At 37.4% G+C, this 11,310-nt stretch overlaps 1 protein-coding gene across 5 annotated transcripts in view; it reads left to right on the top strand.

Moving 5' to 3' along the window:
- The first annotated feature begins 2,155 nt into the window (after window positions 1-2,155).
- Window positions 2,156-11,310, top strand: part of LOC120778030 (Down syndrome cell adhesion molecule-like protein Dscam2) — a 158,879-nt gene continuing 149,724 nt past the window's right edge. For 4 of the 5 annotated variants that reach the window (XM_040109713.1, XM_040109720.1, XM_040109727.1 and 1 more), the window contains exon 1: window positions 2,156-3,501. The gene's annotated coding sequence lies outside the window, so the exon portion shown is untranslated. The remainder of the gene's footprint in view (window positions 3,502-11,310) is intronic. The other variant, XM_040109706.1, reaches the window with a different exon arrangement.

Below are 11,310 nucleotides of genomic sequence, written 5' to 3'. Positions count from 1 at the left end.
GGAAACTGTATCGGGTCCATAAACTGCACAAATTTTATTGGCTTGAGATGCATTTTGGCCTTTATCGTAGTAGTACTGTAAAATATGCCGTATTTTCTCCTTATTTTGCTCCATGTTTGCGACGCTATAACTCATCAACGACTTAAAAGAAACGACAGTCATTCAAACACGTGTTAGCGCGTGAAATGAGCTTTTCAAAAAGGTATAGCATGACCCGATGCGACGAATAAAACTAGAACTACACGCTTTCAGCGCCAACTAGCGAAAATACCGCAAGACTTTTTTGGCAACCTATATATCAGACATTTTTTAGATCAAAAGTCAACTATAGGTACCGGTTCAGGTCGCGAGATATGAGACACCAAAAAGCGGGCGGTGCCACGCCCGTCGTCCTGTTTTCACAATGGCTTCGATAGAAGTCTCTCATACCATAAAATGTTATGTATCTGGTATATTTAGTTATTTATTAATCGCTTTGGGTAGTTTCTAACAGTAGCGTTACATGGGGAATGAGCGGCGTTATTATCCGATTTCACCCATTTTCGCTTTGTCGGTAGAAGTTCTTACAAGATTTGGTAGATTTAGCTTAAGCGGTTTAGGAGATATTTACATTAAACTTGTCACAGGGTTGGGCCCTCTTTTTTCAAAAAAATTTCCTTTGCTCGAAATTTTTTTGTGCTAAGGAACACAAGACAGACAGTCAACCGGATTTCGACTTTTCTAGTCACCCTGATCATTTATATACATATAACCCTATATCTATCTCGATTAGTTTAAGGTGATACGTACAACCGTTAGGTGAACTATACTATAATACTCTGTAGCAACTAGTTGCAAGAGTATATAAATACAGTGTATTTGGGACACTAAAAGGTAAATATACATTAAAGGGAAAATATTGTTATAGAAAATATATTAAGGGGCTATACCAGTGTGACACTTAAAAAAAAAAAATTTTTTTATTTACTTCTTCGATAGCTTACATTTCCATAAATATCCTGTGAAATCGTGAAGGTCGTATCTTGAATGGTTTTTGGATGGCAGCGTTCTAAAGAGCGACCGCTCGGAGGAGCAAACATACTATATATACATAAGTGAAACTTTAAACGACATTTTTCAAAATTGCTGGCGTCATAACTCAACCAGAAATTGACCGATCGACTTCAAATTAAAACTGAAAAAAATCTTAAAACATAGTTGAAAATATACCTTATTACGTTCAAGGAAGTTCGAAATATTCAATCGCGGACTTTCACTTATAAAAATTCACGAAATCGAAAGGAAAAACCCCAGAAAATTTATGATTTTAATTTTTCACAAAAATTTTGAGGATATTTGAAAACGGTTGTTGATACAAAATTACAGATATTTTCTTATCTACAACTTTAAACCTTTCTAACCGATTAAAATTTCAACCACGCCCCTCGCTTTCCTGTTCGCGACCTCAGTAAGCTATATTTGCGGATGTGTGCATTTTTTATATGAAAATTCTATTAGTAGCCCACACACACTAGCAAGTGTCTCCGCTCAGCTGTGGGCCTTGCGCCTATTAGCACACTAGAAACAAATCAACAAGAGCACTCGTGATATTGTGTGTTTGCGCACGCGAGCAAATCAACATAAACGACTAAGCAAAAAACGAGAAAAACGACAGTCAGACAGATATTAAAGAGAGTGCATAGTTGAGTTAAGAGAAAAAGTAGCACACTGGGTAAGAGCGCAGTACAAATAACGAGGGGCCGATGTGGGTGGTGCGTGGCATAAGGTGTTTAGTAATGCTGTAAGTATGCAGCGGCGGATCCTCGGCTTGCAACAGTTGCCAATGAGAAAAGAGTAACAAAGACAGAGACACCGGAGGCAGCAACAGCGAAGCTAACAGCTGATTGCCGAGAATAGCAAAGCAAGCGTTGACAAAAACAAAGCCAGTAACAATAATAACAGCACGAAACGTTGTAGTGAACTATGATGGCAAGCATGGATGCTAATATCAACGAAATGCACTGAACAACAACGTTGCCGCCGCCGTCGCAGTCGCTGCCGCAGTCTCAGCCCGTAGCATTGTGCTTGGTAAACGGGCAATGAAGATGATACAAAGCTGTGAAAGCGATTTTAGAAGTCAGTCATAGCCGGCATTTCGAACAGTTTGGACGCACTTAGCGGATAATAGCGAAACAAATAGAAACTAGAGAGATAGAAGAAGGCCAAAAATAGAGGTGAAGCAGACATATAGTAGGTTGTACTAAGTGGGGACCACTGTGTGTTATTAGTGATTTGATTTGGCTTAAAGCACACACATAGTGTGTATCAGTGTTGAACAACAACATCCGTTCCCACACCACCTCAGTTGTCACTAATACTACCGTAACGTTGTGCACGCGTGTGTTTGTGGTCTTTTTGGGCTTTCGGATTTGTGACTATTTGAGAATAAATTGCATTAATATTGGTGGAGCTGGCAATGTTGATGCTGATGGTCGGTTAATGCTTAGGTAGTGTGGGTGTGCGTTAGTCGTGTCGTGTGTGTAAAAGGATTTGCATTTACATAAAATTGACATACTCACACCGCTGCGTATGGCTTTTGTGTACCGTAATGTAAAGATGCGGGCGAAAAGTTTCATTTAAGTGAGTTTTAGTGCGTCACACTACGCGCGTCTCTAAGCAGTATTGACACCACGCATATGCTGCGTAGCGCCTAGTGCTATGCCACATTGTTTTAGAGCCGTGTAGTGGAAGTAGTGCTGAATTGAAGTTAACGGTGTGCGCGCGCGGTACGTGTCGGTGCGGACGGTTTAAATGCAGCAGAGCAGTGCGCGGTCGGAACGTATCGTAAATCAAGTTGCTTTCAGTGCCGTATTTTGGTATTCTCGTCAACAGCCCCATTTTCGAGAGTGTTTTCGCCCACAAATGGGCTTATAAAAAATTCATATACGAACGTAACTAAAGCGAAAAATGTAGCTAAATTGTAACGGATAGCGCAGTGAGCAACGGTGAAGTGTTTGTTGCCAAGGTTAGATGCAAGTGTGCTTTTGAGCGAACAACGGTAATAAAATAAATGAATAAATGTATACATAGTAAAATAAAAATACCCAAAATTGAATAAAAGGCTGAAAATTTTCCGCCTCAGTTTGCACAAGGGCTCAGTGAGCAAAAGGTTCCTAGCAGCTACTATAAAGCGGATAGCTAGTAAAGTATTTAAGAATACAATGGAATTTGAACATTGAGTTGTGTATGCAAAGTAATGAGAAAGCCAAATTAAAATAACGGAAGGTTGAACCATCAAAAATTGAGAATTCCTACTAGGTGAACATGGTTGGAAAAAATTGTGTATAAAAGTGAAAATGAAATTACGGCTTGCGACGAGGAAATCTAACTAAGCTGGGGATGCGAAGCACGTAAAAAGTTGGCTGTAATAATAATAAAAGTCGCACGATTAACTCCCTTGCCATCCAACACCTTTTCGGTACTAGCCACTTGCGCAACAATTATGCTGGACAACAACTAATGGTAAGGATGCTTGCTGTGGAGAGAAAATGCACATTGTTTGAAAGCGAAAAGGATTTTTTAATAGACTGCCATGAAAATTTATTGAGTGCAAAGTTGCGTTGCCTTTGCACCAGCGATGGGAGCAAATTGAATTGCTGGTGAAAAATGTGCTGGGCGATTATCAAATTGCGATAGAATAGCAACAAGGGAAACGCAAATAATAATGAAGGCAAAAAAAGATGTTTATGAAAATTCGCTAGAATTCTCGTTTGGATGGCGGTTGAACGAAATCCAAACTGAAATAAAAAAAATAGCCTCACTAGAGCTTGCAGCAATACGAGCAGCAACAATTTGTGGCAGACGCCTCTAATAGGTTAACTTTCCTAGGTATTTAAGACCGAATATCAAAATATATGTGTGCAAAGGCAAGTTATAACTTCATTGCTCTGCATGCAGTGCAAAAGTAGTTACCTACAACAACATGTGTGTATATATGCATGTATTATTTTTTGATTTTTTCTCTAAACGCTGGCTCCGTTGTCAGCGATTTTTGGCAAAAGTTCGCAATCAGTCATCAGAGGGCGCGGCAAAGCATAAAAAAGACTCGAGTGAAGATAGCGTGCAGCTCGTCCCAAGCCATGCACGCTACCACACAAGTACACATAAACGTCGTTATATTTATTTTACAATATTCACGCAGATATCGGCGCAAGCTCCGCCAATGCTGGCATATGCATTTCCAATTTGTGTCGTATCCGCTCGGCGTTTTGTTTGTCTGCGGCATCGCGTATGCGACAACTCAATAGACAACGGGATCCACCGAGCAACAATCTGGCAGGTTTTGAGTTCTGTCTGCTCCGTTCAGTGCCGGATTAAACTAGCGCGGGGCCTGTAGCAAATTCTGTCAAGGGGCCCTTTGTTTGCTATAGGTTCTCAAGTTTAGGGTATTAAATAAAACAAAATTGTTACAAAAAAGTTTTCTGGATTTATTATGGGCAAGATTAGAGATTTATTGAAAGTATTAATATCGACTTCTTTAAGCAAGTCATGCTCTATATTCAACAAAGTGGGATGATTAAGACGTTCTTTGCCCATCGTGTTCCTTAATTCATTTTTAATACGTTTTAATGTTGAAAAAGAACGTTCGCCACTGCAGTTAGTGATCATGAGAGATAAGTAAATTCGCAAAGCAATTTCTAAGTTTGGGAAACACGATTCTAAATTATTATTTAATAAAAGTTTATAATATTGCTGTTCCAGAGGCTCCTGTTTCTTGCTGTCAATAACAGTGGTCACATCAGTTTTCAGCAGCTCTGCGAACTGCACTAATTCGCCGCCTAGGCTGTTCTCTAAATCATCTTCGTAAGCACGTACCATACTAGAGGATTTTTCCAAAATCTTTTCTGTTGTAGGAGATTTTAGCTGTCGAAATACTTCAAAAACACTAGTAATTTTATGATATGCTTTCATACGTTTAGTTAAAGCAGACAGTACATTATCAATAATGAGAATAAACACCTCAAATTCGAAACGTTGTCCAGGTGTTTAATTTTCAACAAAGTCGTCGAGTGTAGTAGAGCCGCTGAAATGGTCGTACTTTGTACTTCGCTTGATTCGTCGTGATGTCTGTTGCCAAAAGCCAAAGATCTGACCTACAGTGAAGAATACCACACTGTAGGTCAGATCTTTGGGTCTTGCCTCAATATCTGCAAAAGTGGATCGCATTGCTTGGTAGCCATATACTGATTCATAAAGGGCGTATCCCGTATTAAGGTCTTGATCAGACGACTGCAGCGAAGCACTAGTCACTTGCAAGCGTTCTAGGATTCCGTTCCACGTAATTGCCTTATTCTCGTTTCTAACTTATTCATCGTTGAAAGTAGTCCGTAAGCTTTATTACGGCACTCCGCTTTTTGATCCAAGTTATTGAAAATGGCTATCAATACTTGCTTAAAAGTGATAAAACCACATAAAAATGCCTTCGTAGCATCAGCTCGGGCTGACCACCTAGTGTCCAATAACAGTTTCAAAATCGGAATATTTGAAGTAGAATCATTAAGTGCGTTCGTAAGATGACCCTATCGATAGGTAGCAGCGGAAAAAAATGTATAGAGGTTTTCAATGAAATCGAAGAAAAGTAAAATATCTTACCTTAAGTGAAGTTATTCTCGTTGATATTTTTGCCTTTATACATACAAAAACTCTTCTATTGTGTTTTAAAAAAGATAATTGAATGAATTGCACACAGCGCTAACAGTACTCGAAGCAATGTCAACGTTCTTCGTTGTAAGTATTATACCTATACCTACCTTGGTAATTTAAAAATAGTTTAAAATCCATAATATCCAAATGTGCATACCTTAAGCTCTTATTATATAGCAAAAATATTCAACGAAATTACATGTCGACGAACACATAAAATGTGTAGTTATTAATGGAATAAGTTTTTGTTTATAATATGAATAGTTCATTTTCAAATTACCCGCCTTTTTACTTGAGACTCTGAAACACCTTGCTCTTAAGGCTGGGCTGAACTAAAATTGCTTGCCCTGTTAAGAGGTCAGCGTCCGCTTGGAAAAAGAAATAACTAGATAGAACATTTTAATTACTGTGCTTTATGATATAAAATAATGTTTTTTTATATTATGGAAGGTCACAAGAATATCGCTAAACAATTATTTTTAATAAAAATATTGTATAATTTAATAATTATACTTATTTTCCTTTGAAACATAAAAAATCGAGCGATATTCGATAATGATTTTCTTTTTATTTTATTTTATGAAAATATGATACACAAATTAGTGGAGATTAATAAAAAAATGAAAATCTGGACGCTTGAAGGGTAGAAACGCACCTAGTGTAGATACTAGTCTAAATATATCGATTATAATATTTATAATTAAACATTGGAACATTGAAGTTAAGAAGTTCGTAAAATGCCTACTTTTTTTTACGATTTAACGTGATGAAATCGAGTTTTAGATTTTCAGGTGGAAGGTGGAAGTGAAGCATAGCCTAAGCGCTTCGCGTTTAAAGCATGCAAGGATATTTTACGCTCCATCTAAATTGATATTTTTTGAATTACGGTAAGTTGGAGCGCGGGGCCCATAGCATTTGCTACTCTTGCTATGTGGCTAATCCGGCACTGGCTCCGCTACTGGCGAGCTTGCTTGTCGTGCGTTATTGAATGATTGAGTGTGTGTTTACTGGTTTGCTCTAGCTAGTCTACGTTCATTCCAGCGAGTGGGTTTTGTTTCAAAGCAGATAAATTGCTTTGGCAATTTGCCAAAAACAATAGAATCACAGTTAGTGCCAAGTTTTGTTGCATTTGCGTATTCTTCACGTTTGTCGACGTTTTCTTTTTTAACAATGGCTAGTTTCGGTGGTCTGCCTTGGCAATGTAGCAGAGATAACAAGCTAATTCCAGCAAATGATTTGTGATTTCTGAAATTATTAAATAATTTTCTGGCATAAATAGCGTAAATTAAAATATGTTTTTAACACGCTTCCTAACTGTTGCATGGCCGAGCTTTGCTTAACAAATACATAAATGTGAGATCATCATAATTCTAAAATGGAATACAGGATTTGAGAAAAAAATTACCACAGGTTTTGACGACCATTTTCTGAATATTCGACATCCTGAATACTCGCAATGTAGTTCTAACATTTTTTGAAGAAATTGATTTTTTTATTCACCTCTTCTATATAATTTTTATACTTTCGGAGCATGTGCTACAAAGAATATCAGTTTCTTTGGCCTAACAATTTTTTGTAACACCTAAAACTAGTCCAGAGAGATATGTATACTGTTCGCTATTAACTGAAATCTTATAAAATGCTATAAGGAAGCTAACAAATACATAAGACACAAAAGGAGATCGCAGTAGTAAACGATACCAGAGGGCTGAATATTTTTAAAAAGTGGGCACGGCCCCGTACTCTTATAGGTTTAAAACACGTATCTCGCAAATCTCTAAAGTTCTATTAACATTATTGCTGAGAGAGAATCCTTTCGCTACCTCCTTAGACGCTGTGAAAATGGGTAAAATCGGATAAAAACCATATAACGGTTCTGATTCTTGCATTTCACTGTAAATAAATTAATAATGAATGAAGTTATCACAACAGATCTTTGCACAAATAGTGCCTTCAGGTTCGTCTTCTCGGATCAAGCGCCTTAAATACCGAGGACATGGACCTGAGTGCCCATGGCTGACTTTTTACAGAAAATATCCAGATAGACCGATATTTTTTTAATTTTTTATATTTTTGCAAAGAGGGTATCCTTGTGTTGAAATGAACAAAATTGGGTTAGCGCCTATAAACCTAAATAAGTATGAAAAATCTATGATTTTCGAATTCGTCACTCTAGTTGAGAAGCAGATCAGAGGTTAGTAAAACATGATTTCAAAATATTGCGAAAGATTTTAATATTAGTTATTTGGACTATTCGTGAATGGATAACAATCAAATTGGAACCTTATGAACTTATATAATAGGTCATATACTAAAAATTACGATATTAAAACGAAGAGATTTTGCTAAGATATCTTAAGTATTGATCAATATATACGGTATATAAGTTTAAAAGTTGTATATTAATATTAGTACGATTCTATGCATTTTTGACATTGCCTCATTTTAAAGGAAAATTAGTATGCAAGAGCTAAGTTTAGGTATAACCGCAAATTTCATACTCTTGCAACTTCCAAGGATTAAAGCCAGGGAAGTACCTCAGGTACATAAGCCGTGTTAGTTATATAGGTTCTAAGGCGAGTTTTCACCCGATTTTAATCATTCCAAGCAAAAATATGCACAGTTATGGTATAAGAAAACACGCTCTCTCGATTTTATTAAGATACTCACATATTGGCCGATGCATGTGGTACAAATTCAACGGGAAGTTCGAAAATTTTTATATCAGGCCTACGGCGGAGAAGTATTGACTCCTTTCAAATTGTAGCACACAAACATAATACTGTCACGTTGATCATTATTTTCGGTAAAAAGTCAACTATATGCACTGTAGTCCAAATATTCGGTATCTAGGGGCTTTGAACAGTTTTAGTTGGATTTGTACAATTTTTGGCCACAGGGTGGTTACTTTAAGAGCATTATTCGTACAAAGTTGTACCCCGTTATATTAATTGCTTCTTGATTTGTACACCAGAAAGGAAAGAATCAGAAGGAGTTTAAAATTGTATTATATGGGAGGTAGCTGTGGCTGTAGTCCGATTTCGTCTATTTTTCCATTGTAACATTAAAACGTCAGATAAATGCTTAATACCAAATTTGGTGCTCGGTCCGGCTGGTCTCAAGATATGACACCTAAAACTGGCCGGTACCCATTGCCAAATTTTGAACCCGGCTTCATTAACTATAATATCATCTTGCGGGTAAAATTTATAAAATTTAATGTTTTGGCCGTATTTAGTTATAGATTTATCGTGCCTTAAGGAGTTTTTAACAGTCCCGTTATATGGGGAATCCAACCATTTTCACACTGTCGGTAGGTGCTTTCATAATATTGGTGAATTTGGTTGTTTCACATCAAGTGATTTAAGAGATATCTACATTAAACTTATTAGAGGGCCGGGACATTATAATTATATAATTATAGTTCTATATCTTAAGTGCTTAGTTAGCCTACTTCGTGTTTTACTAGTGCTCGCACAGAGCTATCATTTTCAATCAAACTTTTTATTAAAGGTAGTGAGTTAACGGTATTTTGATTGATTTTAACATAACTTTAATACTGAGAATGAGCGTGTTTTTCATCTGATTTTATCGATTTTTCACGCTGTGAGCAGACGGTATGAATATTTTTTCTCCGCAAGTTTGGTTCACTTAAATATACTATATTAAGCGATTTGTGAGATATGAATTTTAAACCGCTTAGACATCGGCCACGTCTTTCGTTTTTCACTTAATGACGTCTCGTCAAGCTAAATCACCGATTTTGAAAATAAGTACTTCATTGGTGAGGGACCAGACAAATGCCCGGTGATATAATATTTCGTCAAAAATATTTTTTTTGTTAATGTTATTTTTGGATGAAGTTTAGAGCTTGATAAAATTGAAAAATTATTTTCTCATGAACTACTGCAGATAAATCGATGAAATTTTGTGAACTTAAAGAATAATGTTTTATCACGGCTGTTCAAAAATGAGTGAAAATAATAACGAAATTCGCTACATCTTGAAATTTTTGTATAGTAAGGGAAGAATGCCACGCAAGCCACCAATGAAATTTGTGAAGTTTACGGAGACGATGCTGTCGGTCGGATGTAACACAACAATTGTTCACTCGCTTCTGTTCTGGAAATTTTGATATGAAAGTAGCACCTTGCTCTGGTCGACCTATAGTTGAAAAAGTCGATGAAATTATGGAAAAGATTGACCAGGATCGTCACATAAGCAGCTATGACATCGCTAAGGAACTTAACAGTCATCATCAAACGGTTTCGATCTTTTTAAAAAAGGCTAAGGATACAAAAAGAAGCTCGATGTTTGGAAACTATGTATATGAATTGTGAAAAATTTAATGTACCCAATAAACATCTGCGGTTCTTTGCTAAAATGAAATGAAATCGAACCACTTTTGAAGCGAATGGTAACAGGAGACAAAAGGTGCATCAAATACCACAATAATGTGCGAAAAAGATCATGGTCCAAGCGTGGTGAAGCTCAACAAATGGTCGCAAGACCAAGATTGACGCATCGAAAAGTTATGCTGACTGTTTGGTGGGATTGGAAAGGAATCATTCACTATGAGCTGCTCCAGCCTGGCCGAATGATTGATTCTACATTTTACTGTCAACAACTGATGAGATTAAAGCAACCAATCGAAAAAGAGGCCAGAACTGATCAACAGAAAGGGTTTCGTCTTCCATCAGGACATAGACCACACACATTTTAGATGACTCGGCAAAAGCTGGGAGAGCTTGGCCGCGGAGTTTTGATGTATCCTCCACATAGCCCTGACCTTGCACTATCGGACTATCATTTGTTTCGGTCAACGTAGAACTCCTTTAATGGAATAATATTGGCTTCAAGAGAAGCCTGTGAAAATTACTTCTCGCAGTTTTTCGCCGAGTAACCAAAAAAGTTTAATATTGCTGGAATAATGTCTCTAGCGGAAAAATGGCAAAAAGTGGTCGATCAAAATGGTACATATTTGGTTCATTAAGTTTATTATAAATATAAAAAAATATGTATTGGTCTACAACTTTGCTTCCGCCGTTTTTTTTGTAAATTTAAGGCTTTATTGTATAAAAACGGTTACAAAAATGCTATGCATAATATTGGCCGTCGCTAGCTACTACTTTTGACCATCTTTCTGGTAGCATGCGTATTCCGTGACGAAAGAACTCCTCATCTCTCGAGTCGATCCAAGTATCAATCCAATTTTTTACTTCTTCATAAGAACTGAAGTGCTCATTAGCTAGACCGTGTGCATCGATCGGAACAAGTGGTAGTCAGATGGCGCAACGTCTGGAGAATACGGCGGGTGGGGTAAGATGTCACATTTCAGCGTCTCCAAATATTTTTTGACCACTTTTGCGACGTGGCCGTTTTTCTTTTAGTGCTCGGCTCAAACGCATCAATTGCGTTCGGTATCGATCTCATGTGATGGTTTCACTTGGCTTTAGCAGCTCATAATATATTACCCCCAGCCGGTCCCACCAAATGCAGAGCATGACCTTAGCGCCGTGAATGTTCGGTTTTGCCGTCGACGTGGAGGCATGTCCAGGCTTTCCCCATGACTTTCTTCCCTTAGGATTATCGTAGTGGATCCATTTTTCGCCGCCAGTTACAATGCGA

This window comes from Bactrocera tryoni, chromosome 1, assembly GCF_016617805.1.
Source record: "Bactrocera tryoni isolate S06 chromosome 1, CSIRO_BtryS06_freeze2, whole genome shotgun sequence".
NCBI lineage: Eukaryota > Metazoa > Arthropoda > Insecta > Diptera > Tephritidae > Bactrocera > Bactrocera tryoni.
Note: the sequence above shows the minus strand (reverse complement) of the source record. Positions and strands in the feature narration are given on the sequence as shown.